Source organism: Triturus cristatus, chromosome 6 (assembly GCF_964204655.1).
Source record: "Triturus cristatus chromosome 6, aTriCri1.1, whole genome shotgun sequence".
Lineage (NCBI taxonomy): Eukaryota > Metazoa > Chordata > Amphibia > Caudata > Salamandridae > Triturus > Triturus cristatus.
In genome coordinates, this window is record NC_140589.1 from 230154903 (window position 1) to 230172847 (window position 17945).

The following is a 17945-nucleotide window of genomic DNA, read 5'->3' on the forward strand; positions in this document are numbered from 1 at the left end:
ACCATCACAATTGGTTAATCATGCTCAGGTGAGTCTCTATTACCATGGACTGCTGGGACTCTAAGTCCAAATATACACCATGTGGGTCGCTGTCACCACTTCTGTTTAAATAAAGTTCTTATTGGGACAAAGTACAAGGAGTCAATCTCACGTGCTTACCGACCCACCTGTCCCGCTTGTTGCTGCCCCAATACACAGCAGTGGGCCCGCTGGTGATCTCGCGGTTGAGACATCTTACAGCCAGGCCGGCTGTATTTATGCGAAGAAAAGAAGGTGCCCACAATGCGAGATGCTCATCCAGGTAGGTATTTTTTGCACAACACAGAGCTGCTCTGAGAAACACAACAGTCCATTAATTCCTTGCTGACGCGTTTCTGGCATTACGCCCTTCTTCATTGGCAAAAATTGCTGAAATGGCGACCTGCATGAACTCCCAGTATATCCCCATCAGAATTGTTAATTCATGCTCAGGTGAGTGTCTGTTCCCATGGCCTGCTGGGACTGGAAGTCCAAATATACCCCATGTGGGTCGCTGTCACCACTTCTGTTTAAATAAAGTTCTTATTGGGACTAAGTCCAAGGAGTCATTCTCACGTGCTTACCGCACCTCCTGTCCCGCTTGTTGCTGCCCCGATACACAGCAGCGGGCCCGCTGGTGGTCTCGAGGTAGAGCCATCTCACGGCCGGGCCGGCCGTGTTCATGCGAAGAAAAGAAGATGCCCACAATGTGAGATGCTCATCCAGGTAGGTAATTATTGCACAACACAGAGCTGCTCCGAGAGACACAACAGTCCATTAATTCCTTGCCAATGCGTTTCTGGCTTTACGTCCTTCTTCATAGGCAAAAACTGCAGAAATGGCGACCTGCACACACTCCCATTATATCCCCATCACAATTGGTTAATCATGCTCAGGTGAGTCTCTGTCCCCATGGCCTGCTGGGACTCGAAGTCCAAATATACCTCATGTGGGTCGCTGTCACCATTTCTGTTTAAATAAAGTTCCCATTGGGACAAAGTCCAAGGAGTCATTTCTCAAGTACTTACGGCACCTGCTGTCCCACTTGTTGCTGCCCCAATACACAGCAGCGGGCCTGCTGGTGATCTCGCGGTAGAGCCATCTCACGGCCGGGCCGGCTGTATTTATGCGAAGAAAAGAAGGTGCCCACAATGTGAGATGCTCATTCAGGTAGGTATCTTTTGCGCAACACAGAGCTGCTCCGAGAAACACACCAGTCCATTAATTCCTTGCCAACGTGTTTCTGGCTTTACGCCCTTCTTCATAGGCAAAAACTGCAGAAATGGCAACCTGCAAACACTCCCAGTATATCCCCATCACAACAGGTTAATCATGCTCAGGTGAGTCTCTTTTCCCATGGCCTGCTGGGACTAGAAGTCCAAATATACCCCATGTGGGTCGCTGTCACCACTTTTGTTTAAATAAAGTTCTTATTGGAACAAAGTCCAAGGAGTCATTCTCACATGCCTACCGCACCTACTGTCCCCCTTGTTGCTGCCAAAATACATAGCAGTAGGCCCACTGGTGATCTCGTGGTAGAGCCATCTCACGGCCGGGCCGGTGGTATTTATGCGAAGAAAAGAATGTGCCCACAATGCGAGATGCTCATCCAGGTAGGTATTTATTGCACAACACAGAGCTGCTCCGAGAAACACAACAGCCCATTAATTCCTTGCCGACGCGTTTCTGGCTTTACTTACTTTTATAATTTTTACTTGCTTTGTCTAATCTCTCTCTTTACCTCTGGCATCGTTTAGCCTTGTTGCTGTAAAATATTAATTTCTTGACTGAGGCATTGACCAATTAAAGTTACAACTTACTTAAGAACTCTGACTTTTAACATTCTAGACAGATTTATACGTTAGTTTTCCCAGTATGAAACATAAAGTAGAACATCCAGTAAAACTTCGCAAATTCACAAGCATTATTGGGATCAGATGGTAATTTTTGTTTATTGCCCCTGACCATAAGGGTATGTGCAAGGAGAATGGGCTCAGAGCAACAGCCCGATACAAGAACATCGTAAGAAATTGGATTATTAGTTGAAGGGGTGAAAACCCACTTCAAATCATAATCCCAATCCTTATCAGGAAATTGGGCACTCGTGTTACACTTGTAGTGCTGAATTCTGGCCAGGGTCTATCAACTGCCATGTGGCAGAGTGTTTTCTTGCATCCGGCTCAGCAACGGTAAGTTGTCAAGTGTGAGCGGTATTTAGTGTCCCCTAGAGTGATTTTTGGTCGCTAGCAGGACACCTGGCAAGATTTCTCCAGCGCAGTTGGTCGTGACCGCTCGCGGTTAGAAAGCTGCATCTTGAGTAGAAAATCTAGTTGAGTGGCAGCAAAATCAACTCAAGATGCTGCACCCTCTGGCGCACTGTGTTGTGTCCTTCATGCAGATTTTTCAGCATGGAATAAGCTTCTTGCGTTAAGTCACTACATGAAAAGTGTGACGTGCCTGTTTCTGCCTGTTCACGGAATTCCACAGAATCTCCATGAGATCCACCCACGACTACTTCTAAGTAAGTTACATGCCAATTGAGTGTATGCCAATTTTACCATATTTAAAAAGGAGAGTTCAAGCACTTTTCCACTCTTTAGAAGGGATAAAGGGCACTGAGTCTAATGGCCAACAAAAACGAGTTCAGCTAAAGAAAGTAAATATCTGGAACTACAACACAAAAAATGGCCCTTTCTAAGAAACATGGCTCTTGGTCACCTGCAAAACAGGCATGACATTTTGTGGTTAATTCAGAAAACTAATGCAACTTTTATTTTTGATTTTGCTTTGTGTTTATATAAAGCACAAACAAATGCCCAGAGGCGTCTTGGCGCTAAAATGTCAATGTCTGTAACTGGGTACCTGAGAGATAGGGCAAGATTGTCAGTGTTGAATTATTTTTAGTAGGGGTGGTATTTGTCTGTTTTCAATGTTGTTTGGAAAGTTCCGAAGGCAAATGTATTGCTGATGATGTTCAGACAGGAGGCGCTATTAGATCTAAAGGCGGACAAAGGCAGTACGCATCATCATAGGACATTTCTTCATGAAATTGTAGGATGTTGATGAGGTCATCTGCTGTAAGAGTTAACTGGTATGTAGTGTGGAATGATGGTACAGGAACAGATCAGTGACATAAGATTACCTTGAAGAACAATTTACTTTTTTTTCTGCTTCAGGGCAGATTTTGGTGTAATGTTCTGATTTGGCAGGTGATGAACTTGAGTTTGTCCATGCAGTTTGATGGGCAATGTGGTCTTCAAATGATGTGGGTGAGTTCCAGATATGTTCTTGCATACTAATGAAGCATTTAGATGTGTTTATAATATGGAAGTAACAAGGTTATTGGGCATGGGTTTCACTTTTTGGTGTGGAAGGAATATTTGTGTTTATAAATTAACTGAGTGTTAAAATGAATGTTTCATGTAGAGTGTGTGAAGATAAATTCATAGTACCAGTTCTCCGGTCAACCAAGTGGATGGGTGGGTGGAAAGCACATGAGGAAGAGAAATTTGCACAGTATGAATTTGAAGGCTTTACCCGAGATGTTGGTGGAGACCATGAATTGTGGGGTCAGTTTCAGTAAAATAATTAATTTTTGCCCAGAATTCCTTGTGTTCATGGTGTTGTGGCCCGAGAGGAATTTGAATCCATGTAGGTATTTGCAGTTCATCAATGTTTGATTGCCAGTAAGCAGTCATACAGTATTGGAGTTCTTGGTCTCATCAACTAGTAATTCAGTGACATCTGCATAAATCTGACATTTGAGACCTTTGCCATTTATCAAATGAGCAAGTGGGTGCATGTATACGTAGATCAGGAGTGCGGAGAAGGTCAAACCTTTGAGGATGCTACAGACTGTGCTATTAGGTTCTAAGATATGTTGATCCGGTTTGCCTTGTCAAGTCTTCACTTTTAAAGAAAGGGTTTGAACCAAGCCCATGCTTTACCTGTTGTGTTGAACCAAGTTTAAGGTGGTTTAGCAAAAGTTTATGTTTTACTCTGTTGAATGCCACTGAGAGATTCAGCAGGATGGTCTTAGTATTGGTGCTTTCTTTATGATGTCCATCACCATTGCTTCGGACCTTTTAGCAGATGGACTGTAGATTGGGCGTTGGCACTGTTTGATACTACATAGTACTGTAGCCAAGTCACCACTTGTGGTTCAATGATCGTTGCCAGGTATGGAAGAGTGGAGAATAAATAATGTTTGCTGGGAATGGAGGGATCCAGATCCGCTGTTGTGCTGAACTGTAACTGCAGAAGTGAAAAGTGTCTTTTTTTAACGCACCTTCAATGTCAGCTACATTTTCCTGGTGTAGCTATTAAAATTAAATACTAATGTAAACTCATGTTAAATACCTATTTTAAATGTACAACAAAATACAAAAATGTAACAGTACTATTAACTGAATTTTGAATTAAATAGGTAATTAATTTAAGTATATGAAATTAAATAAAACTTATTTGTTAAAGTTTTATTTCCAATTGAAGTTATATGTTTACATATATTTATTATGTATTACAAATTACCAAAATGTATGTGTAGAATTTAATTTTGTAATCAAATTAAAATTAATCACAAAATGTTTATTAAAATATTTGACAATAAAACAATAGTTATATATATGTGTGTGTGTGTGTGTACAGGCATATATATGTGTATATATATTTTTAACATTACATTAAATGTATATATATTTTAAAGAGTCACAACAATTTCTTGTATTTTAATAATTTTTCCTAAGTGTTCCATTTCAAGTCTATGCCGCCATTATTTTCTATAGAAGTGTTTTGCAGTACCTGTGAGTGACATGTGTGGCACTGGATTTACTCCAAGGCTGAGCTGCAGTACATTTACAACTGTTTTGTGGCCTTTTGGTCTGTAGTATCATTAGAAGTATTGTTTGTAAATAGCAATGGGCTTACTCTTTTGTGGGTATTTGTATTAGCCTTTCTCTTTTTAAACCCCTCCTTATCTCTCCCTAAACCACTCCTTATTTCCCCCTAAAACCATCCCATTTTTTGGTGGATATTCCCCATTTTCCCATACTCTCCTCTCCCACATTTACTACTAATTAGTCAAACTTACATGTGTGGAGATCTCCCAATAGACAAGATAGGAGAGGTGGAGATATAAAGCCATAGGTTTGTGAGTTGCATTTTGTAGTAAGTAACTAGTACTACTGTATTATCAATGTATGTATTATAAAATGCAATTTGTGAATTGGGCCCTCAGTCTGCACTTTTCTTCAATATCTCTAATATTTTTTACAATAGTTCATGTTATCTGAATCATTTATGTTTTTAAATGAGTTAATATTGTTTACTGTCTCTTATCATACAAATGTTCCTTTTTGTGTCCAGCTTACACTATAGAACATCAAAACTCACAGAAGGGCCCCCCCTCTACTGTCTCACGTTCAATAACAGGCTCTGGAGCGGGGGAAAGAAAGAGCAGCAATGCATGAAAAAGAGGTCCTACTATCCTGCTTAACTTGTCACTCTGGAAAAATCATACAGTGAACTGATCCAAATGAATTTAAAAAAATGTTTTATTTCATACAAATCTGTTTCCTTATATTTTTTTTGTACGACATAAAAATGTTTTAAATTCATTTGGATCAGTTCATGGTAGGATAGTAGGACCTGATGCAATATTATTTTAATTATGTGACAGGCTTCACGTTATGTCATTCATTTTGTAAAATTGTTTTGAGATTGTATAAAAAGTGTGTACATGTGCAATATTTGAAAGAAAAGATCTGTCAATTGCAGGATAGTACAGTGGAGGAAATTCTAGTGATGGATTCTCAGGTGGGTTGCCATTGTGTCTGGAAATTAGAGAATTTTCCATTACCACCCAACCCTCAATCAGGCCCTTAGTATTGAATGTTATCATGAAACTGAGGCAGCCAACTCTACTGTAGAAGACTAATCAAAATACACCAAACAGAGTAATTAAAGCAAAGTGAAGACTGACACACAAAGGTAGGAGCTGTGTGGTTTAGACAGCTTGCACAGTGCAAGGGGATTAAAAACTGCTATTGGTACAGTATTTAAATGTTTGCATTGGTTTTAAAGCCTTTATTTCACAGAAAAGAGGTATTCACTGTGTATTTCCCATAATTCACAGGGCTGAATTCATTTGCAGGATATTTAAATTCCCTAAAAACAAATACAAAAGTTAAATGGATGGTTAACAGTAGCTCATCTTTCTTTTAGTGCTGGCAAAACAAAACACTTTCACAATGATAGTGATGCTCAAAATATAGCCTGGAAACACACAGGATAAAAATGATAATTAGGGAGGAGCACTTGAATGGACAGGATCAGCTTATAGACAAGGAGAGGTGAAGAAGGCAAATAAAGATTGAAGCAGAATTATTGCTACTTTTATACAATCTCTAAGATAAAGTGAAGTCCCTACTTACCAAACATTGGGGATTGCTCAGCAATGAGAAAACAATTACTGATCTGATTGGCCAAGGTCCTAGCATAACCTACAGAAGAAATAAGAATCTTAAAGATCATCTGATTAGGAGCCATTAGGAGGGAGATATTAGTTTAACAACCTGGCCCGGGAACAAAGCAAAAGGTTTTTTTCCAATGCACTAAGTGTGTGGCATGCTGTAGGACCATATTATGTCCTGTATGAGGACAGGTTACATAGCAATATGAAATTCATTAAATGCAAGACCGAATTTTTGACCTACTGTATTGAATTTCCATGCAATAAGAAGTAAATAGGCAATAACATGTTCCAAGTAAAAAAGTGCATACTGGAACACATCTGTGCAATTTCTAATAAGGATGCAAAATACGCAGGGGCTAGACACTGAAAATGACCACCAGGGGGATTGGTCAAAACTTATTTATTTAGAATTAGATAAGATTGATAATCATCCAAGATGAGGAGATAAATGTGCTAAACTACGCAAGCTTGAGTCAAAGTACATTATTAACCTGGAAACCAACCGGTCTTAATATGAACAAAGAACTAGCGGTACATTTATCCGGGTAAATAGAGGGTGCCCGACCGCACTGATAATGTCTATATAGGATTAGTCTCTTGAGTTTCAGTTTCTTTTCTATTCCCTTTTTCTGTGTTGCATGCAGATTTTGGTTTTTGGTACAGAGCATTTCTGTCTACCGCTTTATGATCACAGCAAATAGATTTGGAAGTATCTAAAAGAGGATAATCAGGTGCTATAATCCAATATTGGCATGATTGTGCCAGTAGAATGATCTTGAGATGAATTGTTCTCCAGTGATGTAGCAAGCCAACATTGGCATGATTCCTTACCTTTTGAATATAGGGAAAAGAAATCTGTATAATGTAAAAAAAAAATCGTTTTTGGTTTATGTTCACAAGTCAGCACCAGCACTTTGTCTGTACCTATATAAACTAAACCCTCTCTTTATGCATAAATCCTAACACTTTATATGTATATAAATTGCACAGGGAAAGAGGATTCAAGGTTTATCATGTTTTACTGCTGTTCTGAACTACAAATGAAGAAAAACTCCACTCTCTGATACAGGTTTTTCTTTATTTTTCTTTCTTTATTATTTTTTTTGAGTTTTATAAAGCTCAAACTAGACCCGAAAAATCGGGTATCAGAGCGCTTTACATGAGCACCAGTTTCGTTACAAATGGACACATTCATTTCTTTTTGTTAGGTACGGGGAGATTAAGTGATTTGCTCAGAATCACAATATGTTGAGCGTCACTGCCGATATCCGAACCTGGTTCCCAGGCTTCGAGGTTGACCGCTCTAGCCATAAGGCTACATCCACTCCCCACTGACACTTGTACTTTGTCTTTGTTAAAAATGATGTAAGAAAAGATGGTTACCCTCTGTTAGACCTGGCACCTTGGCGTGAGTCTCCCTTCCTCTTTTTGTCGCTGTGCCTCATGTGTTTTTATGGTGTTGGCCGCTCAGCGCGCTGTGCCACTGCCAACCAGTGTCGCGGTGCGAGTGCTCCCTATGTAAATTGTACATATAGGTTGGATTCCATGATTGGATTGTTTGATTTACTATCAGACCCCAGTAAAGTGTGCCAGGAGCGCCAGGGCATGTAAATGCAAACACCGCTGGTGGGCTTGCAGCACGGGTTGTGCCACCCACAGAAGCGGCCGGTAAAATATGTCTAAGGTCTGCCATCGCAGAACCTGCGTGCAGTCTGGTACTGACATGCTGACTGGCAAGTGCCCACACTTGCTGGTCCCTAAAACCTTCCCTTAACTTCATGTTAGTCACCCCTCTGGTAGGCCCACGGGCAGGGTGCGTTGCAAGCATAAGGTAGGACAAGCCTGGATGCGTGGCATGTCCTGGTAGTGAATGACCGCCATTTTGTTGTTCACTACTGTAAGGCTACTCTGTTCTCATAGGCCAGTATGGGCGGCTTGGATTGTTACACCCTATGATCCTAACCGACCCAGGGAACATGGTAGAAGGTCGAGTTTAGTATGCCTGAACTCGGAATACTAAGGTACATCTTTTCGCAAGGTTTATTTTAATATTCCGGGTTTGCAAATGCCGCTTTTAGAAAGCTGGCCTTTGCTTGCCTAAACATTTCAGCCCGCCTCTGCGTGATGTGTATCTGATGTCTGGCTGGTGTGAGTGACAGGGCTGGGGCAACCCAGATGGGCAGGGCTAGGTAGCCTGGTGGTGAATAGGACGATCGACAGGTAGATGGGTGGGAGGAGTACTCCTAGGCTCTGAATAGGACAGTGCTCTGCCACCTCAATGCCGGCTCCGCCCCCTGTGGAGCGTCTGAGGACTCTGCCCTGCACTCTGAAAGAAGAAGCCTGCATCACGTAAACAAAGTGCTCAGAAACCGGACTGGACTAGGCAAGGGCCCCCCTGGCATGGGAGAACAAAAGATTTGCTGTATAAATGTAGGAGCCCTGCTCCTAAGAAACTAGATCCGCTTTTGACCAAGAAGAATCTCTGCCTGAGGAGGAGGCACCGGGAAAGCTGTAGGAGGAAGACTGTCCCTATCCTGGGGGATTGGCCTGCAGTGGTGACCTTGCTGCCAAAGGGGAGAAGAGAAACTGTTGCTGAAGACTTTGCTTTATTTTTACTTTCAAGACTTGTGCTTTTCCAAAACGATCTCCAAGGGCTTGGAACTGAGCTTGCCCCCTGAACTGAGCCCCAGGACCATTGGGCTCTACCTGATCTTCACTCGCCTGCCACTGGACTGTGGTGTCCTTTCCCTCGCCGGAGCTGTGACCCTCGTGCCCCAGTCCCTCCTTGAGCCGTGACCAGGACTGCTTAGCCGCCCCCGCCTTGGGAAGAGCCTCGCTCGATCGGAGCCGCTCCCCCTACGCTGTGCTGGGCTGCCCCGGTCACCTCGCTCGCTGGAGGCTCGCTGCGCACCTTCACCCTCCCGCCGGAATCGGCGTTGTGAGCATCTCCAAGCCTCGGACGGCCCGGACGCAACCTGCGTGCCCGGCTGCCCCGCTTTGTTCACCCGCCACCTGCAACACCCCGCTCTTGTCGTGAGCCAGAAGATCAGACCCCCATCGTGAAGTGTGGGAGCCTCGGACGCCGCCTCGCCCTTCTGTAGAAGAGCCGCTGAAATCCCGCACCCGCCTTTGCGTCAAGAAACAAGGTACTGTACTTACGAACTCGACCGCGAGCTCGCATCGGATCCAGGGTCCGCAACGTTCTGATTTCCCTGTCATCTGCCGTGTGCCTCCCGGGCGCCGCCTCAGCACGAAGTGCGCTGAGGCCTACAGTTACCTTGTGCCCGCCTAAAGAACTTTCAGTAACAAAGAGACTTTACCGTATTCCTAAGAATTGTGGCCCCATCAGTTCCACATTACTGGGCCTTGTATTTGAATCTGCTGAATCTACATAAAAGCTTATTTTTATATACTTCCTGATTGGTGTCCGTTTGTGGTGCATGCAAGGGGTTTACTGTATGTGTAATTGCATTTGCTTAACCGTGTACGCCTGAGACTTAGCCTAGACTGCTCGCGCCACGCACCTAGAGGGTGAGCAGGGGTTATTCTGGGGAGTCATCCTTCGCCCTGACAAGAAGTAAAGGGTCCCTGCTTGTTGTGGGTTCACACCTGCGTCAACCAGAGCCCCCTCATTTATAACATTGGTGGCAGCGGTGAGGATTTACGGATTTGCATCTGTGGTTTGCATATAGTGAATCACTGATCACCACGTAGTGAGAGCAGACCAGTAACACAGCCACAAGACTAGCAATTGTTTTTGTTTTGCCAAGAATCTCCGTTATTAGAGCCATGCCTGGTTCACTTCCCGCCGGAAGGGCAGCTTCTATAATCTCTGGATTAGATGACATAGATTGGGGAGAAGGCGCACTTGAGGGCTATACAAATGAAGAATTGAAAGGTTTTTGCTCCAAGTTCAGAATTGCCCAAACTGGATTGAAAAACAAGACCCAACTCGTGAAGGCGCTGAGGGCCTGGTATGAGTCAAAGGCACCAGAGAATCAGGTGGAAATGGTTCCACCAGAAAGTGTCCATGATTTTGGCAGAGGCCTGTCGCCAGAAGAGTTGGCAGACAGGGCAGCAACCCGGGCACACGAGGTGGAGATGGCAAAACTTCATGGGCAGATGGATATGGAAAAACAAAGATTAGCCATGGAAGAAAAGAAACTACAATTAGAGCATGACATGAAGCTGAGGGAGCTGGAGCTGAAAGCAAAAAGTTTGGAGCTTAATCCCTCTGGTGGCAGCACACCGCCAGTAACGGCGGAACCAAGAGTTTATATTCCCAAGGATGTAGTGAAGGAGTTCTTCAAGAATGACGACATCGGGCAGTGGTTCAGAGCCTACGAGGTAGCCATGTCTTCCCACCGGGTCCCTGAGAGAGATTGGGGAGCGGGGTTGTGGGGACGGTTCCTGAGTGAAGGGCGGGACACACTGTTAGATTTACCTGCTGATGTTCATAGTTCTTATGCCCATATGAAGGAAGCATTGATGGCTAGGTATGGGTTGACCCCTGAGTTGTATAGACAGAGGTTCAGGGGTTGCACTAAGATTCCCAATAGTACGTATGTGGAGTATGTGACTTTCTTTTGCAGAGCGCTGGATGGTTGGGTAAAGGGTAGTAAGGGAAATGATTATCAAGGGCTTCTTGATTTAATGGCATGGGAGCACTTGTCCAGTAATTGTTTTCCTGAGCTACGCCAGCACCTGATAGATAGTAGGCTGACTAACCCTAGGAAGCTTGCTGAGGAGGCGGACCGCTGGCTCAGTACCAGGGTCCACAAGGGTACCGTGGGAGATTCCGCCAAAGGTGGGCAGGGTCCCCAGCAGAAGAGTGGGGGGGACAGGGGTAAACGGAAGCAGTTCCAAAAAGGGCCCCAAAGTAGTCCCCAAGGGAACCAAGGGAAGGGTTCTCAGCCTCCCCCACCCCAGAAACCGACCGGGGCCCCGACAGGTCCTCCTGTTCAGAAGGGGCCCGTCAGATGTTACAGGTGTAACAATTTGGGGCATTTTGCCTCTGATGTAAAGTGTCCATTGTTTGGTAAACCAGCACCCACTGGTGCTCCACCCCGGCAGGTGACTAGTGTAGCCTTGGGGGAGGAGAGGGATGTCCAAGGTGGGTGGGGTCCCGCAGAGATGTCCCTGGTCTCGCTAGGAGACCGTGAAGTGGTCCCTCCAACCCAGCTGCCTGAGAACACTAAGAAGTACAGGCAGTGGGTGACCATAAATGGCCATAGAGTGGAAGCTCTTAGAGATACAGGAGCCAGTGTGACAGCTGTCAGGTGTCACCTGGTGTCTCAAGAGCAGGTGGTCCCCAATGCATTCTACCCCGTTGTTGCCGCTGACAACACAGAGAGGCACTGCAAGGTGGCTCAGGTTCCCTTCGAGTGGGGGGGGGGTCTCTGGTACTCTTCAGGTAGCTGTGAGGCCCGCCATGCCTGTAGACTGTTTGTTAGGGAACGATTTGGAGAGCTCACCTTGGGCTAAGGTGGAGCGGAGTGCTCACCTGGAGATGTTGGGTATGCTGGATTGGGCGTGTGTCACCACACGGTCCATGGCAGCCAGTAGAGGTACTCAAGAGGTCCTGGAGCCTGAGAGGGAGGCCCAGGAACCGGCCTCAGAGAGAAGGTGCAAGGGGCGCGGGAAGCCGGCCCCTGAAGTTCCCACGGTCCAGGAGGAAGCAGACCTTGAGGGGGATGCTCTGGAGCCTACAGGGGAACAGATAGCTGAACTGGGAGACCTGCCGGAGCTGACCCATTGGCAGCAGGAAGGGGGTCCCACCAGGGAGGACTTTTGTAAGGCACAGAGGGAGTGCCCTACTCTCGTGAGTATGCGGCAGCAGGCTGCAGACCAGGCCGCAGGTGATCAGTCAGGATCACATTTCGTTTACTGGGAGAACGACCTCCTATATACAGAGCCTAAGGTTGCTGAGCCTGGGTCAGCCCGTGCGCTGGTGGTACCCCAGGACTTCAGAGCCTTCCTACTGGGGCTGGCTCACGATGTGCCATTGGCAGGGCATTTGGGGCATGACAAGACCTTTGAAAGGCTTGTCACCCACTTTAATTGGCCTCAAATGCGCAGGAGTTCAGATACTCACTGCAGAACATGCCAGACTTGCCAGGCAAGTGGAAAGAGTGGAAGGAAGCAGAAGGCTCCACTCCAGCCATTCCCTGTGGTCGGTACCCCATTCCAGCGAGTGGGGATTGACATTGTAGGGCCACTGGACCCCAGGACAGCAATGGGCAATAGGTTCATCCTGGTCCTGGTGGACCATGCCACCCGGTACCCGGAAGCCATTCCTCTGAGGACAGTGACGGCCCCCGTGGTGGGACGTGCACTGATGGGAATTTTCTCCCGAGTGGGATTCCCTCTAGAGGTGGTGTCTGACCGAGGTACCAATTTCATGTCCAAGTACATGAAATCTCTTTGGCAAGAGTGTGGTGTAACCTACAAGTTCACCACCCCTTACCACCCCCAAGGAAACGGGTTGGTTGAGAGATTCAACCGAACCCTCAAAGGCATGATAATGGGCCTGGAAGGACCCATGAGGCGTAAGTGGGACGTCCTCTTACCATGCCTTCTCTTCGCTTACCGTGAGGTGCCACAGAAGTCTCTGGGGTTCAGTCCCTTTGAGCTTCTGTATGGTCACCCAGTCAGAGGACCTCTAAGTCTGGTCAAGGAAGGCTGGGAGCAATCTCCCAGGAAACCTCCCCAGAATGTATATAGCTACATGCTGGCCTTCAGGAATCAGACTAGGCGTTTCAGACAACTTGCTGAGGCAAATCTGGAAGCCAGCCAGGAGGAGATGAAGCGGTGGTACGACCAGAATGCCACTCTGGTAGAACTTCAGCCTGGACAGAAGGTATGGGTCTTGGCCCCCGTGGAGCCGTGTGCGCTCCAGGATAAGTGGACCGGTCCCTTTGAGGTGGTGGAGCGCAAGAGTCCTGTTACCTACGTGGTGGACCTGAAGTCTCCTAGGAACCCCTTAAGGGTCCTACATGTCAACCGCCTCAAGCCCCACTTGGAGAGGTCCCAAGTGGGCATGCTCTTGGCAACAGATGCTGGGATGGAAGAGGAGACAGAACCTCTTCCTGACCTCCTGTCAGCCAAGGAGCAAGATGGGTCAGTGGATGGTGTCATCCTCTCTTCCACCCTGACCCCTGAGCAACAGGATGATTGTCGCCAGTTGCTGGGACAATTTTCTGATCTGTTTTCCCTGGTCCCCGGTGTCACTGATTGGTGCGTCCATGATATGGACACTGGGGATAGTACACCTATGCGGCACAAGGCCTACAGGGTGACTGACAGGGTGAGGACATGCATCAAGGGGGAGGTCTCCAAGATGTTTGCACTCGGGGTAATTGAGTCTTCTAGCAGTCCTTAGGCCAGCCCCGTGGTCTTGGTCCCAAAGGCTGCAGAGCCACACCCGAACTCCGGTTCTGTGTGGACTACAGAGGACTCAATTCAGTCCCTAGGACTGACGCACACCCCATCCCCAGAGCTGATGAGCTCATCGATCGGCTAGGGGCTGCCAACTACCTCAGCACGTTTGATTTAACGTCTGGGTATTGGCAGATCGCCTTGACCGAGGGGGCCAAAGAGAGATCAGCATTTTCCACCCCAGATGGGCACTACCAGTTCCGGGTTATGCCCTTTGGGATGAAGAATGCCCCTGCCACCTTCCAGAGATTGGTCAACCAGGTGTTGGCTGGGCTGGATTCGTTCAGTGCAGCCTACCTGGATGACATCGCGGTGTTCAGCTCCACTTGGGAAGAACACCTGCGACACCTCTGGGAAGTGTTGATGGCGCTGCGCAAGGCAGGCCTCACGATCAAGGCAAGTAAGTGCCAGATCGGGCAGGGTTTCGTGGTGTACTTGGGACACCAAGTTGGGAGTGGCCAGGTAGCACCCCTTCAGCCCAAGATAGAAACCATCCTGAATTGGGAGGCGCCCAAAACCCAGACGGAGGTGAGAGCCTTCTTAGGTCTCACTGGGTACTACAGGAGGTTTGTCAAGGGGTATGGCAACATGGTTGCCCCCTTGACAGCGCTGACTTCGAAGAAGCAGCCCAGGAAAGTGATTTGGACTGACACCTGTCAGAAAGCTTTTGAGGCCTTGAAAACTGCTATGTGCACGGCGCCCGTGCTCTTGGCTCCCAACTTCTCCAAAGAGTTTATCGTTCAGACAGACGCTTCAGAGCATGGTGTGGGGGCTGTTCTTTCACAGATTAATGAGGAGGGCCTAGATCAACCCGTAGCCTTTCTTAGCAGGAGGTTACTTCCACGGGAACAGAGGTGGAGTGCTATTGAGCGTGAGGCATTTGCTGTGGTCTGGGCGCTGAAGAAGCTAAGACCCTACCTGTTTGGGTCTCACTTCCGGGTTCAGACGGACCACAGGCCCCTCAGATGGTTGATGCATATGAGGGGTGAGAATCCAAAGCTGTTGAGGTGGTCCATTTCCCTACAGGGTATGGATTTCACGGTGGAACATTGCCCGGGCACAGATCACGCCAATGCTGACGGTCTGTACAGATTTTTCCGCCTTAGTGATGAGGAACTCCCTGGGGTAGGGTAGTTCTCCCCACTTTTCAGCTGGAGGGGACACGTGTTAGACCTGGCACCTTGGCGTGAGTCTCCCTTCCTCTTTTTGTCGCTGTGCCTCATGTGTTTTTGTGGTGTTGGCCGCTCAGCGCTCTGTGCCACTGCCAACCAGTGTCGCGGTGCGAGTGCTCCCTATGTAAATTGTATATGTTGGTTGGCTTCCATGATTGGATTGTTTGATTTACTATCAGACCCCAGTAAAGTGCGCCAGGAGCACCAGGGCATGTAAATGCAAACAGTGCTGGTGTGCTTGCAGCACAGGTTGTGCCACCCACAGAAGCGGCCGGTAAAATATGTCTAAGGTCTGCCATCGCAGAACCTGCGTGCAGTCTGGTACTGACATGCTGACTGGCAAGTGCCCACACTTGCCGGTCCCTAAAACCTTCCCTTAACTTCATGTTAGTCACCCCTCTGGTAGGCCCACGGGCAGGGTGCGATGCAAGCATAAGGTAGGACAAGCCTGGATGCGTGGCATGTCCTGGTAGTGAATGACCGCCATTTTGTTGTTCACTACTGTAAGGCTACCCTGTTCTCATAGGCCAGTATGGGCGGCTTGGATTGTTACACCCTATGATCCTAACCGACCCAGGGAACATGGTAATAGGTCGAGTTTAGTATGCCTGAACTCGTAATAATAAGGTACATCTTTTCGCAAGGTTTATTTTAATATTCCGGGTTTGCAAATGCCGCTTTTAGAAAGCTGGCCTTTGCTTGCCTAAACATTTCAGCCCGCCTCTGCGTGATGTGTATCTGATGTCTGGCTGGTGTGAGTGACAGGGCTGGGGGAACCCAGATGGGCAGGGCTAGGTAGCCTGGTGGTGAATAGGACGATCGACAGGTAGATGGGTGGGAGGAGTACTCCTAGGCTCTGAATAGGACAGTGCTCTGCCACCTCAATGCCGGCTCCGCCCCCTGTGGAGCGTCTGAGGATTCTGCCCTGCACTCTGAAAGAAGAAGCCTGCATCACGTAAACAAAGTGCTCAGAAACCGGACTGGACTAGGCAAGGGCCCCCCTGGCCTGGGAGAACAAAAGATTTGCTGTATAAATGTAGGAGCCCTGCTCCTAAGAAACTAGATCCGCTTTTGACCAAGAAGAATCTCTGCCTGAGGAGGAGGCACCGGGAAAGCTGTAGGAGGAAGACTGTCCCTATCCTGGGGGATTGGCCTGCAGTGGTGACCTTGCTGCCAAAGGGGAGAAGAGAAACTGTTGCTGAAGACTTTGCTTTATTTTTACTTTCAAGACTTGTGCTTTTCCAAAACGATCTCCAAGGGCTTGGAACTGAGCTTGCCCCCTGAACTGAGCCCCAGGACCATTGGGCTCTACCTGATCTTCACTCGCCTGCCACTGGACTGTGGTGTCCTTTCCCTCGCCGGAGCTGTGACCCTCGTGCCCCAGTCCCTCCTTGAGCCGTGACCAGGACTGCTTAGCCGCCCCCGCCTTGGGAAGAGCCTCGCTCGATCGGAGCCGCTCCCTCTACGCTGTGCTGGGCTGCCCCTGTCACCTCGCTCGCTGGAGGCTCCCTGCGCACCTTCACCCTCCCGCCGGAATCGGCGTTGTGAGCATCTCCAAGCCTCGGACGGCCCGGACGCAACCTGCGTGCCCGGCTGCCCCGCTTTGTTCACCCGCCACCTGCAACACCCCGCTCTTGTCATGAGCCTGAAGATCAGACCCCCATCATGAAGTGTGGGAGCCTCGGACGCCGCCTCGCCCTTCTGTAGAAGAGCCGCTGAAATCCCGCACCCGCCTTTGCGTCAAGAAACAAGGTACTGTACTTACGAACTCGACCGCGAGCTCGCATCGGATCCAGGGTCCGCAACGTTCTGATTTCCCTGTCATCTGCCGTGTGCCTCCCGGGCGCCGCCTCAGCACGAAGTGCGCTGAGGCCTAAAGTTACCTTGTGCCCGCCTAAAGAACTTTCCGTAACAAAGAGACTTTACCGTATTCCTAAGAATTGTGGCCCCATCAGTTCCACATTACTGGGCCTTGTATTTGAATCTGCTGAATCTACATAAAAGCTTATTTTTATATACTTCCTGATTGGTGTCCATTTGTGGTGCATGCAAGGGGTTTACTGTATGTGTAATTGCATTTGCTTAACCGTGTACGCCTGAGACTTAGCCTAGACTGCTCGCGCCACGCACCTAGAGGGTGAGCAGGGGTTATTCTGGGGAGTCATCCTTCGCCCTGACAAGAAGTAAAGGGTCCCTGCTTGTTGTGGGTTCACACCTGCGTCAACCAGAGCCCCCTCATTTCTAACACCCTCCATGAGCAACGTTCGCTATACAAAGCCGAAATACGTTGGGGCCTTTATGTAGAAATACATTTCACTGAATTCATCACTGACACCTGTGTACGGGCGATTTTGTGGTGAGAGATGCAGAGTGAGAAAGACTGAAGTGGGTTTCCCGTACCTGCACACCTGAACTAACCCCCAAAGACTGTCAATCACATTCAAATGTGGATAAATTGTGTGCAAGTGAACACATGCACCTCGAATAAAATTACCCCAAGCACTATTGGATTGTGCCTTTATTTGCGGTACGGAGTGTGCGCCTGCAACCACGTTGCGAAGTGAATTGGAGTCTATTACAGGCTTTCTCCGGACCCCGGCGCGCACCGCAGCTGTGTGTCCCGGCTTTTGGTGAGTGAGGCAAGTGGAATTATTGATTTATGGTCTGGCCAGTCAACCGCGACGTTGGAACCAACGTAACTTTCACACGCAGCGTTGAAAGACATTGGGGCAGATTTACAAGCCCGATGTGCCACATTTACACTGCCGTTGCATCACTTCTGTGACGCAGCGGTGGCGTAAACCATGCGCCACGTTGTGCCTTATTTACAACGTGACGTATCTAGG